The sequence below is a fragment of the Eulemur rufifrons genome, chromosome 7 (assembly GCF_041146395.1).
Source record: "Eulemur rufifrons isolate Redbay chromosome 7, OSU_ERuf_1, whole genome shotgun sequence".
In the NCBI taxonomy this organism is placed as follows: domain Eukaryota; kingdom Metazoa; phylum Chordata; class Mammalia; order Primates; family Lemuridae; genus Eulemur; species Eulemur rufifrons.
In genome coordinates, this window is record NC_090989.1 from 32,605,412 (window position 1) to 32,625,030 (window position 19,619).

Below are 19,619 nucleotides of genomic sequence, written 5' to 3' on the forward strand. Positions count from 1 at the left end.
AAATTTCTGATTTAAAGAGCGTGATCCAGCAATCCTATTATTGGGCATTTACCCAAAAGAACAAAAGTCATTCTATAAAAAAGACACCTGCACCTGAATGTTTATAGCAGCACAATTCACAATTGCAAAGATGTGGAAACAACTCAAATGCCCATCAATTGATGAATGGATTAGTAAAATGTGGTATATGTATACCATGGAGTATTATTCAGCTATAAGAAATAATGGTGCCGCCGGGCACGGTGGCTCACGCCTGTAATCCTAGCACTCTGGGAGTCCGAGGCGGGTGGATCGCTCGAGGTCAGGAGTTCGAGACCAGCCTGAACAAGAGCGAGACCCCGTCTCTACTAAAAATAGAAAGAAATTATCTGGCCAACCAAAAAAATATATATAGAAAAAATTAGCTGGGCATGGTGGCGCATGCTTGTAGTCCCAGCTACTTAGGAGGCTGAGGCAGTAGGATCGCATAAGCCCAGGAGTTTGAGGTTGCTGTGAGCTAGGCTGAAGCCGCGGCACTCACTCTAGCACGGGCAACAAAGTGAGACTTTGTCTCAAAAAAAAAAAAAAAAAGAAAGAAATAATGGTGATATAGAATCTCTTTTGTTCTCCTGGAGAGAGTTGGAACCCATTCTATTAAGTGAAGTATCCCAAGAATGGAAAAATAAGCACCACATGTACTCACCAGCAAATTGGTTTCCCTGATTATCACCTTAGTACACATTTGGGAATAACACCAATTGGGTATCAGACAGAGATGGGGGGAGGGGGGAGGGGATGGGTGTATACCTACATGATGAGTGTGATGCGCACTGTTTGGGGAATGGATACGCTTGAAGTTCTGACTTGGGGGGATGGGGTGGGGGAGGGGATGGGTGTATACGTATATGATGAGTGCGATGTGCACTGTCTGGGGAATGGACACGCTTGAAGCTCAGACTCGGGGGGGATGGGGGGGGCATGGGCAATATATACAACCTGAACTTTTGTACCCCCATAATAAGCTGAAATAAAAAAAAAAAAAAAAGAAAAAGAAAGAAAGAAGAAGAAAAAAAAAAAAAGAGCGTGACATATGCTAACTCCTATATTATGTAGTCGTCAATACTGGTTTAACCTAAAACCTCTGTTAAATGTTAAAAGGCATATGATTTTAATTAATACATTATCTAATGTGTTTGTAGAAAAAAAAAATCTTTTCCCAACTAAGTAAGTATCTTTGATTCAAAATTCTAAATAATGCTGTTATGACAGGAGGTTTAGTCATAAAGTCTACATAATTTCTGAAATCATACAGGGAAAGAGAGCCATACAGACATTTACAGAAAAACTTGAAAACTGTTTTACTTCAGAAATACATATAAAGTGTATTACTTCAGAAATCTATATACTTTACATATCCCTTTTGCAGGGAAACTCAGAATTCTAACTTTGTCTTATATTTAGTTTTCTTTCAATGTAGTGAAAGGCTATTAATTTTTCCTTTGACCAATGAAGAAATTGAGGCAGGGAATTAAAGTAAGTGACTGAGATCAAGTATCAATGCAATGCACATATTATGTATGTATTAATGAAGTCCTCTTTTAGCTTATATAAAAGGAATCTAATGTATGGATTAAACTTAGTAATATTATAATGATCCAGTCAATGTGTGATTGGAGCCAGGAAATTATGAGTGCTCTTGCTTTGAAACTGCATATGGGATACTGAACAAAGGGTAGAAAAGAAAACTAACTTTCTAGTAAAAATATTTATAATTGTGGATAAACAATTTAAATGTCCCTATTACCATTTTTAATCCTGAAAAAATATCACCAAGTAGGTATGTTTATAGCTACTTCTAGAAAAGGACATTGATAACACAATAAAATGATCACTATATTTTTTCTATTTTTATTTTTAATTATTATCAGTGCATAATAGTTGTGTATCTTTATAGAGTACATGTGATATTTTGATAGAAGCATACAATGTGAATTTATCAAATCAGTGTAACTGGGGTATCAATCACCTCAGGCCTTTAACATTTCTTTGTCTTTTTATTGGATTATTCAGGTTTTGGTATTCTTCCAGGTTTAATTTTGGTAGGTTGTATGTGTCTAGAAATTTATTCATTTCTTCTAGATTTTCCGATATATTGGCATATATTTGCTCATAATAGTCTCTAATGGTCCTTTGGATTTGTGGAGTGTCAGTTGTAGTGTCTCCTTTTCCATCTCTAATTTTATTTGTTATTCTCTCTTTTTCTCTAAGTCTGACTACAAGTGTGTCTATTTGATTTATCTTTAAAAAACTCATTTATTTGTTTTACTGACTTTTTGTTTTGTTTTGTTTTTTGGTTTCTATTTCATTTACTTCTGCCATGTTCTTTATTATTTCTCTTCTTCTAATTGTGAGTTTGTTTTGTTCTTATTTTTCTAGTTTTTTGAGATACACCATTACGGTGTTTTTTGAAACTTTCTACTTTTTTGATGTAGGCATTTATTGCTATAAATGTTCCTTTTGTTATTGCTTTTACCATATCCCATGTGTTTTGATATGTTATGATTTCATTCATTTATTCATTTATTTCTTAATCTCTTCTTTGACTCACTGATCATTGAGCAACACATTGTTTAATTTCCGTGTGTTTGTATAATTTCCAATGTTCCTCTTGTTGTTGATTTCTAGTTTTATTCCACTGTGTTCAGAGAAAATTCTTGATATGATTTCAACTTTTGAACTTTTTGAGACTTGTTTTGTGGCCTAACATATGGCCAATTCTTGAGAATGGTTTATCAGCTGAAAAGAAGAATATGTATTGGGCAGCTGCTGGATGAAGCATTCTGTAAATATCTATTAGGTCCATTTGGTCTATAATGCAGATTAAGTCCAATGTTTCCTCGTTGATTTTCTGTCTGGATGATCTGTCTGATGCTGAAAGTGGAGTTTTGAGGTCTCAAATCATTATTGCACTTGGGGTCTATTTCTCTCTTTTGCTCTGATAATATTTGCTTTATATATCTGAGTGTTGGCTATTTATATATTTATAATTTTATATCCTCTTACTGAATTGAATCTTTTATCACTTTATAAGGGCTTTCTTTGTCTCTTTTTACCGTTTTTGTCTTAAAATCTATTTTATCTGATACAAACATAGCTACTCCTGCTCATTTTGGTTTCCATTTGCATGAAATATCTTTTTCCACCTCTTAATTTTTAGTCTCTGTATGTCTTTGTAAGTGAAATATATTTCTTGTAGAGAACATATGGTTGTTTTTTTTTTTTTTTTTAATCTATTCAGACACTGTATGTCTTTGATTGGAGAGTTTAGTCCATTCATGTTTAATTTTATTATTGATAGGTAAGGGCTTACTAGTGACATGTTGTTGTTTGATTTCTGGTTGTTGTGTGATCCTATTTTTCTTTCTTGCTTTCTTTTTGTCTTCCTTTGTTAAAAGTGATTTTCTCTGGTAGTATGTTTTAACATCTTGCTTTTTATTTTTTGTGTATCTGTTATAAGTTTTTGATTAGAGGTTGCCATGAGCCTTACAGAAAGCTTTTTATAACTAATTATTTCAACATATGACAACTCTGCTTACAAACTAACCAAAAAAATAAGCAAAGAGAAATCTAATAGAAATTCTATCCTTTAGCTGCATCCTTCCAACTTTTTAACTTTTTGTTTTTTCCATCCATACCTTCTTATACTATCTGTCTAAGAGTTCTTGTAGTTATTTTTGATAGGTTTGACTTTTAGTCTTCCTACTCAAGATATAAATGGTTTATACACTGCAGTTATAGCAATAGAGTATTCTGTACTTGTGTTATTACTGTTAGCTATGTGTTGTCTACTTTCAGACAATTTCTTATTGTTCATTAATGTTCTTTTCTTTCATTAAAAAAATTCTTTTAGCATTTCTTGTAAGATAGGTCTGCTGTTGATAAAATCTCACAGCTTCTGTTTGTCTGGGAAAGTCTTTATTTCTCATTCATGTTTAAAAGATATTTGTGAAGGATATAATATTCTAGGTTTAAGGTTAAGTGAAGAAGACACTCCCTCCACAGCACTGCCTGGAATTGGGGGAGAGGTGACATAGGCTTGGCTACTGCTGGTATCTCATTGGATCATATGCACCGCAAGTCCACTGGCTCTGTGCTAGCATAGCCACAGGAGTTGCCCAAAGACTGCAGCCTTTGTGACCCAATTACCTTATAAATTTAGTCCAGACCTCAGGCTTCTTTTGGCCAGGCAGTGATGAGGTTAGCTGGAACTTAGATTTTGGATCAGGGAATTTCTCTCTGGTCAGGCTGGTCTAAATGCTCCCTCCTTAGGCACTGGCAGAATTATGCACTGTACTGTATTCCCTTGTGCCAGGGTGGTCCTGAGTTTCAGTGAAAAGTCTCACAATCCCTTCACTCTCCCTCCTCTGGTTACACACATTCTCTCTCCATTTGGCCTGCTGGTGTGGCACTGATGGGGACTGGAACATGGGTGGCATAAGCAATGCAAGATTGTCTTCCACACCCCCCTTTAGTGCCTCTTTCCATGATATAATGTTAAAACTGGGTGGTATGATCATTCACTTGGGTTTTGGTTCTTTTGAAGGTGCTTGGTATGTGGATAGTTGTTGAGTTTGGTGTTCATATGGAGTGATGGTCACTGGTGGTTTCTATTTGGCCATCTTGCTCCACCGTGGCCCCTCTCTCTTTTTTAAATAAGGATGCAATCCCTAAAAAGATACAAAGAATAAAATATTAAATTTTTATAATATGTAAATATAAATAAATTTATTATAAACTTCAAAAACTTAAACATAGGGTCCCTGTCCATTACTCCAGGCTCATTGCTTACTTTCCCCATACTCTTGGTCTCCAAAACTCCCATAGCATGTATAAAAACAAACCACAAACCACAACCAGACCACATTAAATATACTTCTTTTGCTGTACTCTGTCATGATCTGTCTTGCTGCTATTTTACCCATGCTACTCCCTTTTTACTCCTTGTCCTCATCTATCTTAACTTTTTTGTCTCTGATTATTTCTAGATATCTTATTCTCAAAATGAGATAACAGTTAGCACAGATATGGAATCAACCTACGTGTCCATCAACAGATGATTGGGTAAAGAAAATGTGGTATATACACAATGGAATATGACTCAGCCATAAAAAGAATGAAATCATGTTTCTTGCAGCAATATGAATGGAATTGGAGGCCATTATCTTAAGTGACATAACTCAGAAACATAAAGTCGAATACTACATGTTCTCACTTTTAAGTGGAAGCTCTATAACGTGTGAACATGAACATAGAGTGTGGAATAATAGATATTGGAGATTTGAAAAGGTGAGAGGGTGAGAGTTGAGAAATTTGTACTTAATGGGTACAATGTGCATTATTTGGGCAATGGTTACACTAAAAAGTCCAGACTTCATTACTACATAATATATCTATGAAAAAATACTACACCCATATCCCTTAAATTTATATTAATAAATAAAAATAAAAGAATCAGGTCAATCTGGACTTCATATCATCTAAGTCTTTGAATAGAGAATACACTAAAACATAATCTCAAATTGTTGTAAACAAATGAATAACAGCAAAACATCACTGAAATTATCCTAATATTCTTTATAGGGAAGGAAATTAACTTCTGAGTAATGTACTAACCTCAATGTGTATCTTGCAATTACTTATTTCTTGTCATAATAGAAATTGATTCATAATAATATAGCCACATGAGTCTAGCAGCAGTGCAATATCCCATCAAAGGGAAAAAAAAAACTACTTAGGGAGAAGTTGGGTAAAGAGCTCTTTAAGCTGACCTTTTCCTGATAAATTGATGATGTTCTCATTAGCAGCAACCCTGCTGTTTGCCCTCAATAAAAGATAACATCCTGCTGTTAACGTAATTTCCATTTTTGTGATTTAATGACACAATTACATTAAAGATACTTTTTCAAATGAATTGGGGTTTAAGAAAAGATAAAAACATTTTTACAAATTTTCTTTCTGTTTCATCCAAACCAGATATGTTTCACATTGTATGATTATATAGGATTAATCTGGCAAACACTTTGGTAATACTCAAGTGATTTTTCAAATATACTTTCTACTAAAGACAACAATTAGTTATTAATTACTTTCTATTATATATATTTGATAACACTTTTTTATTCTTTGTGTTACAGGTAAACTTATTGTCCATAGGATGGTCAATTTCATTTCATTTCTAACACGAAAAATATTGTGTATTTTTTCTGAAGGTCAGATGATATTTTTCACAATTTAATTAGATGCTGATTTTGCAGAAGCCTGATCATTAGATAGATTTTATGAAGGGAAGAAGCCTATAATTATAGGGTGAGCAGAGACTTTGAAATCTGGCAGACTTGTGTTTAAATTTTGGCTTTGCCACTTATTAGATATATGACCTTTAGCAAATTATTCATGGAACAATATTAGTTTTTTCATCTGATTAAGTAGTGAATTGGAAATCAGATAGTGGATATAAATCAAATGGCTCATGATAACTGTCACCAAAGCTTAGGCCTTTTAAGTTAAGGCATCTAATGGTTTAATGAAAAATTTCACTAAGGAAGGAATTTCTTTTATGTTGAGTCTTTTGCCTTCACTTGTGGGTTACTTAAATAGTCTGGAAAATGTGATATATACATATATATTTTTTCCTGTGGGAATAATTTAAGTTTGTCAATTTTCTTATGATTGGAATTATGTCCATAAAATAGTATTAGAATACTTCTTAATAATTATACTGAACATTTTGTGTATGAGAGAGAGAAGGGAATACAAAACAAAAGCACAAGGGAAAATCTGTAAATATTGAATACATATGTAAGAGCATTGAGGTTCCTCTAATAAATTCCAAAATAAAGAGGAGCCCATTAATTTACTGCCCTCCCATAACATATGTGTGCATACACCACACCCCCCCCATACACACACAGACACACACTTTCCCATACATATGAGAACCTGGAGACAAAGGGAAAGAACAGTATCAGTTTAGTTGGGCAACTGCTGCACTCAGAGGAAAAATCATGTCTCCCCTAAATGTCAGACACCAGCAAGGAGTTGCTTTCCTCCATAGGGAGAAAAAAACCTCATGTTGACTGGTGGAATACTGAGAGCTTTGCTAGAAACAGTCACTTTTATGCCCCAATGTAGGAAGTCCTCAGAATTCCTCAGAAATATCAGTGGCTAGATTTTGCAGCAATCTAAAAGTCCTTCATAACCAATTAGAGACAAAAAGGCAAAATCTGAAAGCATTTGTTTTTAAAGTGGTGTAACTGCCTAGTTTTCTGTAACCATATGTGACACATTATCATTGAGCTGTGTTAAAAATAGTACAAATTTGCCCTACAAAAATAATACTTTATATATATGTATATGTACATTTTATATAAATATAAATATTTGCAGGTAATGTAATAAATGTAATATATATTAAGTAGACCATGAAATATGTGGATCTGGAAGCTCAAAGAGAGAACATTTTTAAACAACCTCTAAAAGTCTTTATTCTACAATTCATTTTTAGACACACAAATATAAACAAATAAGCAAAATGACAATAGAAATAATTCCATTGTATGAGAAAGTTAAATTAGAGCTTTAGAAAACATAACTGGAACATTAAACTTTACAGAGAGTAAAATAATCTAATCTGTTGCTTTCAAATGTATACCTGCTTTTCAAAAACATGTATCATAATATAAATTAATGAAATTTAAGAAACTTAGATCAGTGTTTTATACCAAGTTGTTTTACTAATTAATGTCAAAAAGGTATCTAGAAATCAGTTCTCCTGCCTCTCATCTACTATTCTTTCTTCATCAGATCCCTACCTCTTTTGATATAAATTGCCTCCTTAAAAAGAAATATAATTTACTTGTACTTTACTTATACTACTATACGTATTTATAATTCTCCATAATTAATTTTTCTTCCCTTAACTTTTTAATTTGTCTTTCAAGGTTTTCCTTTTGGTATTCTAGGTCTAGTGCATTACCATGGAAAATATATTTTTATTATAACCTAGGTGATAGTGGAAGTTTGTAGACATGCCTCTGATTTGAGTCCAGCATATGTGTTTGAAGATAATATCTATATATGTTCCTTTGATTATGATAGTATTTTTTTTCTTTACAAAAAAAAAAGACTGGGCAATGTGTTAAGTTAAATAATCTAAAACAAATAAAATGGTTGTAATAGTATAGTTACATTTCAAGGAAAAACATATTGAGGAGAGATACAGTTTTTAAAAATGTAGCATATACTGCTACCTGACTTCAAATACATTATAATTCTACTGTAATCAGAACAGTGAGGTCCTGGTATAAAAATAGATACATAGATCAATGGAACAGAATAGATAATTGAGAAATAAAGCCACATATTTACAGACAACTGATCTTTGACAAAGCCAATAAGAACATACATTGGACAAAGGACACCCTTATCAATTAAATTGTGCCAGAAAAATTGGAATTCTATATGCAGAAGTTTAAAACTGGACCCCTATCTCTCATCAAATTCAAAAATAAACTCAAGATGGATTAAAAATTTAAACATAAGACCTGAAATTGCAAAAATACTAGCAGAAAGCCTGGTAAAACTCTTCTGAACATCAGCCTAGGCAAAGAATTTATGACTACAACTTCAAAAGCACAGGACAAAAACAACAAAAAATAGACAAATGTAACTTACTTAAACTAAACAGGTTTTACACAGCAAAAGAAATAACAGAGTGAACAGACAACATACAGAGATGAAGAAAATATCTGCAAACTATTTATCTGATAGGGCACTAATATCTGGAATACACAAGGAACTTAAACATCTCAAAAACAACAAAGAAAAATAAACTAGTAATCTCATTAAAATTAGGCAAAGGACATAAATAGACATTTTTTTTAAAAAAGGCATACAAATAGCCAACAAATATATACAAAATACTCAACATCATTAGTCATCAGAGAAATGCAAATTAAAACTACAATGAGATACCATCTTACTCCAGCCAGAATGACTAGTATCAAAAAGACAAAAAAATAACACATGTTGATGAGGATGAGGAGAAAAGGGAACTCTTACACATAGTGACAATGTAAATTAGTACAACTTCTATGAGAAACAATATGGAGATTTCTCAAACAACTAAAAGTAGAACTACCATTTGATTCAGCAATCCCACTACTGGGTATCTACCCAAAGGAAAATAAACGAATATATAAAAAAGATACCTGTACTTGTATGCTTATCACAGCACCATTCACAATAGCAAATATATAAAATCAACAGATTAATGGATAAAGAAAATGTCATATATTTACACAATGCAATACCATTCAGCCGTAAAAGAGAATGAGAGCATGTCTTTTGCAGCAACATGAATGGGACTGGAGGTCATTATCTTAAGTGAAATGAGCCAAGCACAGAAAATAAAATGTTATATGTTCTCACTAATAAGTGGGTGCTAAAAAATATGCACACATGGCCATAGAGAGTGGAATGATAGACAATGGAGACTTGTGAAGGTGAGGGGGTAGCTGGGAGGTAGACGATGAGAAATTAGTTAATGGGGACGATGTACATTTTTTGGGGTGGACATTCTAAAAGCCCTGATCTAACCACTATGCAATCACTATGCATGTAACAAATTACAAATGTACCCCATACATTTGCATAAATAAACAAAAAAAGGTATATATATAAACCTGTAGAAAATTTAAAAAACAAGTAACATATACTCATTACCAATTGTAGGCAAAGTTCTTTCATGGGTGATATGCAGAGTCAACACATGACAAAATAACTTTTATATTTGTGGAAAATATCCACACTGACCAATAACCAGTTCTCCTTTCCTTGCACATAAGAGACAATATGGTTCTCTGCTCAATTCCAGTCATGCACAATTTTAGGACTAGTTCTTGCCAATGAAATGTGATTAGGAATAATTTATGTGTTTCACAATTGAGACAGAGTGAAGCTAATGTAACATTCTCTTTATTCTTTCTCTCTCTCTTTCCCTCCTCTCTCTCTCTTTCCCTCCTCTCTCTCTCTTTCCACAGTGATTATAAAAGTTCTGAGGTTGTTATTGCATTAACACTTATTCTGTTTGACTATTATATTGTTATTCATATTTTCAAACATATGACATTGATATGGTTTGGATGTTCAGCCCCTCCAAATCTCATGTTGAAATTTGATCCCCAGTGTTGGAGGTGGGGCCTGGTGGGAGGCATTTTTGTCATGGGGGCAGATCCTTTATGACTGTCTTGGTGCCCTCCCTGCAGTGATGAGTGAGTTCTTACTTCACTAGTCCATATAAGAGCTAGTTGTTTAAAAGAGCCTAACATCCTCTCCTCTATCTTCCTCTCTCTCTCTCTGTCTCTCTCTCTCTCTCTCTCTCCACTTCTCTCACCATGTGAGGGCCTGTACCCCCTCACCTTCCACATTGATTGGAAGCTCCCTTAAGCCCTTGCCTGAAGCAGATAGTGGTCCCATGTGTCTGTACAATTTGCAGAACTGTGAGCCAAATAAACCTATTTTCTTTATAAATTAACCAGCCTCAGATATTCCTTTATAGAAACACAAAATGGGCTAACACAGACACAATGATTCCGTACAATGTATAGGCAGGCCAATGGTAGAATTGAAAACCTACTAAGAGTCTTATTCACCTAGAGATAAAAGCAAATAGTAAAAGTGGCATATTAATATATATATGAGGAAAATATAGAAAAATCCACAGAGAACATCAGGTGAACCCATGATTTGAGTTACTACCAGCACCAGCATATTTAATAGGAATTGGTTCAGCTAATGTATGACCTCAAGGATTAGAATACTGCAGTCAAAGGAATCAGGAGAGCAAAACAATAGTTTCTTATCTGACCTAAATAATTTTTAAATCATCTACAACAATAGAGTATTCAAATCATGTAAACAATGGTCCCTAACATTTTTGGCACCAGGGACCAGTTTCATAGAAGACAATCTTTCCATGAACTGGGGTTGGACGGGGGATGGTTTGGGGATTATTAAAGTGTATTATATTTATTGTGCAGTCAAGTATCTCTGCTAATGATAATCTGTATTTGCAGCCAGCCCCCAGCACTAGCATCACCACCTCAGCTCCACCTCAGATCATCAGGCATTAGATTCTCACAAGGAGCACACAACCTAGGTGCCCTACATGTGCAGTTTACAATAGGGTTCCCGTTCCTATGAACATCTAATGCCACTGCTGATCTGATAGGAGGCAGTGACTGTGGTGATGCCAGCAATGGGGAGCAGTTGTAAATATAGATGAAGTGTTGCTTGCTAGCCTGGTACTCACCTCCTGGTGTGAGGCTTGGTTCCTAATAGGCCACAGACCCACAGACCAGTACCATGCTGCAGCTCAGGGTTTGGGGACCGTAGTTGCAAGACTATAAGTTATATCATATTTCACCTACCCTAGAAGAGAAATCTTCAGTTGTGAAGGAGAGGAGAGAAGGACCATGAACACTGAATGTTAAAGCTCACCTATTTCTCTTCATTTTGTTTACTCTCTTCCTTAGAGTATTTTGGTTCGGCAACTTAGTTTTTAGTTCATGAGCACCACGTCATCTATTTTTCAAGATCTGACATTTATGTATTATGAATTCCTGTAATTTAAGACTTGAACAATGTATGATTTTAACTTCCAGACAATTAGACTCTTCACATTTATGCTATAAATAATTGATATTTATCCTATATCCTCTCATCCTATGCTCGTGTCCAAAAACACAAACACACAATCCTATACACACACACACACACACACACACAGTACATTTCCCATGTCTCTGGATGTTGTTCTAGTTCTTTTTGAGGGAACTGATTTTAACACAGTGATCTGGACATGAAAGTAAGAAACGTTTAATTGATATGAGACAATATATGTGGTTATAAGCAGAAAATCAGCAATATCACCTAATGAGCCAACCAGCTTAACTTTGCATTAAGTACACATAAGACTTGATTGTAGGGCTTCTCTCACAGATCCAGTATGAGTAAGTAATGATAAAAGTCTTAATATACTATGTAAATTACAATATAATTTAACATTTTTAAATAAAATCAAAACACTCGGAAGTATATTTCTATTTTAACCGTAAGGTACCAAACGCATACTTAGCTTCCACTTAGTTGTTATATACTTTAAATGATTTCCCAATACACTAACACCCAGAAGGGAAAAAGAAAACTTATTATAATAAAAAAGGATGTACTTTGTTGAGCAATCAATAGGTAATTTTGTCCATTGACCCTTTCTCTTTTCTTTGCCTCCAGGGGCATGAAGAGAAATAGCTAAATGCTAAGGCAATGGTTTCAGATTTTTATATATCATTGTAAATCCTTTAATTCAGGCCTGTGTATAACTAATGTACTTAAATATACATTTTTCTACATTTTCCACATTTTCTAAGTTATAGGAGAATATAAATAAGTAAAACTTTAGGATTTCTTCTACCTTGTCAATTTTGGTTTAACAGACCCTCATTCTGAAGATTTTGAAGACTGACCCCATCAGTAAACGATGGGCACTGATGTATTTTGATTTAAAAGATATGTGGAGGTTCTGAAAAACAATAAACATAAAGGATACAGGTAATTTTTATTCTTGTAAGTCAGTGCATACACAGTGATATACAGTGTATAAAACACCTTATGGTATCTGCAGTGACTTTTCTTATGAGATATAACTTTTTATAAGTGACTATGTGGTGTCTTGAAGACACAGTGATGGGGTTTTAGGATAGAAACCAGGCACCTATAATAATGATACATGCCCTTTGGAAAAACAATCTAAGAACAAGTAGAAATAAGGAGAGTACTATGGTGGTTTGAGGAGGGCATTGTGGAGAACAGTGAAGGAAGAAGGGGCTGACAGAGCAGACAACCTGTGTCCACTTCTCAATTTGGCCCAAGGCAGACAGAGGAGGGAAGTACCAGAAAAAGGTTTTTTTTAAAAAATCAAAAAATCATCCATCATTAGGGGAAGTTCTCAAGGATTCAAGGGGGTATAAAAATTAATTTAAAAAATTATTATATGGAATTGTTATGTAATACAGGTTAAGGAAATTTAATTCTATGAGAAAAATCAGAAATTAATTATTTTTTTAAGATTCAAAGTAAACAGAAATAGCTTACTGAATAATAAACATGGAATTAATGCCTTTTAAACCTTGCTATTAACACAGGCTACTGAAGCCACAAAATAAGTCTAATGTGTGATGAATGAATTATGTGAAAATAATATCTTTTCCAGAAAATAGTATTTAATTGTTGAATGCTCTTTATCTCAGTAGAATTGATTTACATTTAAATGAGCAATCCTCCAACTAAACATTCATGCAGATTTTTTATTATTAATATAAGAGTATTGAGTACCTGTTTTACTACATATAGGAATTACAGTGTACTCAGGTTAACAGTGGTAATGTTAGGCAATTAAATTAACACATGCTTTTAAAATTATTTTCTCTATCATTTAATAAGTAAAGTTAATTAAATAACCTTAAGGAAATAATACACTCTCCACTTCAAATTAAGCAATAGCAATGTTTTACTATTTCTAGCATAAATATCCATATTGATAGGATAATTGTGTATGTGCTTTTAAATAATGTAAACTAATCCTTAATTATCACCATAATTTATTAATATCAAAAATTTTTCTCCACTAGAGCCATACCTCAGAGATATAGCAGGCTTGGTTCCAGACCATTGCAATAAAGTGACTATAATAATAAAACAAGTCATACAAATTCTTTTAATTCTCTAGTGCATATAAAATTATGTTTGCAATATACTGTAGTCTATTGAGTGTGTAATAGTATTATGTCTAAAAAATGTACATACCTAAGTTACAAATGCATTATTGCTTAAAATTTTGCAAATGACAGTCTGAGACTTTAGTGAGTAGTAATCTTTTCTCTAGTGGATAGTCTTGCCTCAATGTTGATGGTTGCTGACTGGTCATGTTGGTGGTTGCTAAAGGTTGGGGTGGCTCTAGTAATTTCTGAATTTAAGGCACCATTGGAGTTTGCTGCATTGATTCTTCCTTTCACAAAAGATTTCCTTGTGGCATGAAATGCTGTTTGATAACTTCTTTCAAAATTGAAGTAGATCCTCTGAAATCCTGAAACTGCTTTATCAAGTAAGTTTTTGGAATATGCTAAGTCATTCATTATTTTTAACACTGTTCACAGCATCTTTACCAGGGGAAAATGTTACTCAAGAAACCATTCATAAGAAGCACATTTTCATCCACCCGAGTTTTATGAGAATGCAGCAATTCAGCGACATCATTAAAATTCGCTTCTAATTCCAATTCTTTTGATAGTGCCACAATATCTGCAGTTACTTCCTCCACTGAACTCTTGAACCCCCCAGAGTCAGCCATGAGGGTTGAGATAAACTTCTTTCAAACTTTTGTTAATGTGGATACTTTGACCTCCTCCACCGAATCATGAATGTTCTCAATGCCATCTAGGATGGTAAAACCTTTCCAGAAGATTTTCAATTAACTTCTTCCAGATTCATCACAGGAATTGCTATCTACGGCAGCTATAGTCTTACAAAATGTATTTCTTTAATAAGGCATAAAAGTCAAAATTACTCTTTGATCTGTGAGCTGCAGAAGAAATGTGTTCCAGGGATAAAAACTATACTAATCTCCTTGTACATCCCTATCAGAGCTCTTGTGCAGCAAAGTGCATTGTCAATGAGAAGTAATATTTTGAAAGTAATCATTTTTTTCTGAGAAGTAGATCTCAATATTGGGCTCAAAATGTTTAACAAACCATGCTGTTAACAGATATGCTTTCACCCAAGCTGTGTTTTTCCATTTATAGCCCACAGGCAGGCTAGATTTATCATTTGACAAAATTCAGCACCCTTTTATGATAAGGACACTTAACAAAATGGGTATAGCCAGGGCTTACCTAAAAATGATAAAGATGATATACGGCAAAGCCACAGCCAACATCATACTGAATGGGGAAAAACTGAAAGCATTTCCACACAGAACTGTAACCAGAGAAGTTTGCCCACTATCACCACTTCTATTCATCATAGTGCTGGAAGTCCTAGCCTGAGAATTCAGACAAGAAAAGGAAATCAATAGTATCCAAATAGGGGCGGAAGAGGTCAAACTATCGCTCTTTGCTGATGATGTACTCTTATATCTAGAAAACCTGAAAGAATCTGCCAAGAGACTACTGGAACGGATAAATAAATTCAGCAAAGTTTCATGTTACAAAATCAATGTACACAAGTCAATATCATTCATATATGCCTGCAAGCCAAACTGAGAACCAAATCAAAGACTCAATACCTTTCACAATAGCAACAAATAAAACAAGATGCCTAGATTAGGCATAATTCTTAAGTGTATTAGGATTTTCACAATGGTAAATGAGCATTTACTTCAATTTAAGATTCTCAGATGCATTAGCCCCTTGCAAGAGAGTCAGCCTGTCCTTGGGAATCTTGAAGCCAGGCATTGACTTCTCTTTAGCTATGAAATTCCTAGATGATATCTTCTTCCAATAGAAGGCTCTTTTGTCTACATTTATCAATGACCTTAGCTAGATATTCTGGATAACTTGCTGCAGCTTCTACATCAGCATTTGTGCTTCTTCTTGCACTTTTGTATTATAGAGATAGCTTCTTTTCTTAAATCTCATGAACCAATCTTTTCTAGATTCAAACTTTTCTTTTGTAGCTTCTTCACCTCTCTCAGACTTCATAGAATTGAAGGGAATGAGGTCCCTGCTCTCAATTAGGTTTTGGCTTAAGGAAGTGTTCTGGCTAGTTTGATTTTCTATCAAGATCACCAAAACTTTCTCTGTATCAGCAATAACGTTGCTTCACCTTCTTATCATTTTTGTATTCACTGGAGAAACAATTTAATTTCCTTCAAGAACTTTTCCATTGCATTTGCAACCTGGCTAATTGTTTGGTGCGAAACACCTAGATTTTGGCCTATGTCATCTTTTGACCTGTCTTGCTCACTAAGCTTAATCATTTCTAGCAATTTGTTTAAAGTGAGAGATGTACGATTTTTCCATTCACTTCAGCACTTAGAGACCACTGTAGGTTTATTAATTGGCCTAATTTCAATATTGTTGTGTCTCAGGGAATAGGAAGGCCTGAGAAAAGGGAAAGAGATGAGGTACTAGTCAGTGGACCTATCAGAACACATAAAACATTTATCAAATAAATTCACTGTCTTAAATGAGCACAGCTTGTGGCACACCAAAACAATTAACATCAGATTTCACTGATCACACATTAACATAACAGATATAATAATAATAACAAAAATGTTTGAAATATTGTATGAAGTACTGAAGTCTGATAGAGACAAAAAAGTGAGCACTTGCTGTTTCAAAAATGGCAATAATAGATTTATTTAGTGCAGGATGTCCACAAACTATCAATTTGTTAAAATGCAATAATTGCAAAGTGCAAAAAAGTGAAGTTTGATAAAGTAAGTTATGTCTATATGTGTTAAACTTTAAAAAAATATTCAGCACAAATTTGTAAGATTGTAGAAAATGTAAGGACTGAATATATATATTTTTTAGTCTATAAATCTTGGTAAAATACTTAAAATCATTTCAAATTAACAGAAAATAAAATTAATGTTTAATTCTAAGTGCTACACTATGTTTACAATCATATAAAGCACCATGAAAAATATAACTCTGATACAATTATATTATGATGGCATTTTTTTTTTAATGTCAAAATATTAAGGGAGTACAAATGATTTAGGTTACCTGGATGGCTTTTTTGATGCTTCAGCCTGGCTTTAGGTGGGCCCATCACCCGATGAAGACAGAGAAAATCATGACAGCAGCAAGACAGTCACTACTACTTACATACAATAGAACCAAAATAAAGTTAAAAATTAACTTCGTATCAGAAACTCCTAAGAATTTCTTCAGATTTCTGAATATTCTCAAATCTAGTATCTTAAACAGATGCTTTAGGTCAGTCAAGAGAGAGGAAAATACTGGAAAATATCTTTGGTGACTTTATTAGTCAGAGTTCCCCAGAGAAATAGAACCAATAGGATATAGATAGCTGAAGATGATAAAGATAGATGGATGGATAGATAGATAGATAGATATAGGTAGATTCATTTTGGGAAATTGGTTCACGTGATTGTGTGGGCCTGGCAAGTGCAAAATTTGATGGAGGAGGCCAATCGTCTAAAGACTCAGGAAAGAGTTGACATTAAAATCCAAGGTCAGTCTTCTGGAAAACCAGGTAGAGTTAATGTTGCAGATGATATGTGTAGGCAGGTGCTGGAGAATTCTTTCTTGTTTGGGGAAGGTCAGCCTTTTGCTCTATTTAGGCCTTCAACTGATTGGATTAAGTCCACTCATATTATGAAGGACAATCTGCTTTACTAAATGTCTACCAATTTAAGTGTGAATTTCATCCAAAAACACCGTCACAAAAACATACAGAAAAATGTTTGACCAATTTGCTGGACACTGTGGCCCAGCCAAATTGGTCCATCACAATAACCAGTAAAGAGTTACTTTATGGACAGTTCAAGAACAAAGGGAAAAATAACTGTAGCTTATCAAATAGCATTGCCAGTCTTCTGAGTGACAGTCCAATATCACCTACTGATCATTTATTTCATTTAAAAATGCTCTAAGAATACTTTTATTTAAAATTTATAAGTGTATTTTAAAGGAAGGAAGTTAAATTGGATATTCAGCTTTGCATAATTTGAAGATCACTGCATTATTTCAAATCATGTGATTTAAAACATTCTCTCAGTAAAATCAGTACTGATGACATTTGCTTGTTCTATTATTTTTCAGTGTTAATTTTTTTGTAGTGCATTCTCTTTCTTAGAAATACTTGAAAGTGCACTAATTAATTACTTTTATTCCATTCTAGTTCACAATGAGTTTTTTCTTTCTTTTCATAACCTCATGCTAATTTTCCACTTCAGTGAATGTAAGACAAAACAAAATGAATCTATTTCCAATAGATAAAAGTTAACCTGATATTTCTTTTGGTACTAAAAGATACACTCTCTTAAATTCTTAACTATTAAAAATTTAAATTAAATTTCTGCCTATAACAAAGGTTATCACTCTTCTATCATTCCCATTTATTTTAGGCCACCTACTCCATCATTTCAATGATTGTAATATTTTACATAGTCCAAGGTTATGAAATGCTATGTTCTCACAGTTTGACAATGACAAGATAAAGATGATGGCTTGCAAGGCCACACTACTGCCACCAAAGGTCAATCCTGGTGTGGTCACCATTGTGAATGTGCCTCCTTCCCTTTGTATGGGTGCCATTCACCAGAGTATACCTTCTACTGCTGACCTTGTTACAGATTCCAAATCCTAATACTATCCAGATACAGAAAGTTTTATTTGTCCCCCCACACAGTCAAAAAATGTAAAATGGTGCCAACTTTAAATATTCAGGAAAGATATACAGCTCTCTGATTATTAGATAGCTCATGCTTGATTTTAAGTACATCTACTTCCTAAGACCAACAGAATTTGCAGCCAGAAGTTTTCTTCACAATTCTTGATTTGTAAAAATAGAAACAGAGAGTGCTGAAAGATGGTTCATACATATCTAGTTAAACTTGCTCAGCCATTCTTATTTTAGCAGGTAAAATAGGAGGTTGTCAGAACATGTGCCACTATTTAATGGATTCAGAGTCTCTTTCTTAAATAGACTTAGATGTCAGTGCCACACTTTGCTCTTTTGGTTTCCCTTTTGGGGATTGTATTAGTTTCTTTTGGCTATCATAATATACCACAGATTGGCTGGCTTGCTTAAGCAACAGAAATTAATTACCTCACAACTTTGGAGGCTAGAAGTCTGAGACCAAGGTGTCAACAGGGTTAGTTTCTCCTGAAGCCTCTCTTCTTGGCTTTTACATAGCTATCTTCTACCTGTGTCTTCACAAGTTCTTCCTTCTGTGCATGTCTGTGTCCTAATCTCTTCTTGTAAGAGTAGTAGTCATATTTGATTGGGAGATCCTTAATATGACCTCTTTTTAACTTAATAACCTCTAGAAAGAACAAAATGAAAGTTGTCAATATTTCTATTCAATTAGCTGTCTAAATTTTGGTTATTGTGAAATCCAATTGAGATGCCTCAATTTTGAGATGTCTTTTACCATATTTTAAATTTCCACATATATGTACATCTTCTTGTGGAATTTCCTTATTCTTCTGTGTTTTTTTTTTTCCCTCATCTGTGTATCAGTACCATACCAAGTAACACTATATATTTGCTAGACCAGTTCTGCCTTCAGAATTTAAAGTTGGGCCTGGAGTTGGGCCTAGAAGTCTGAAATCAAGGTGTTGGCAGGACTGGGCTCGCTCCAAAAACTGTAGGACTAAACAAAAAAATGCAAAACCATTCATTGTGTCCACTTTTTGTACATATTTAATTTTGTGATATCTGTAAGTATTAAATAAAAATTATAAGTAAAATTTATAATGTATACTGGCTAATGAGTATCTCTGTCTCAAATTCAGACTCAATTATTTTATAATAATATCTATATC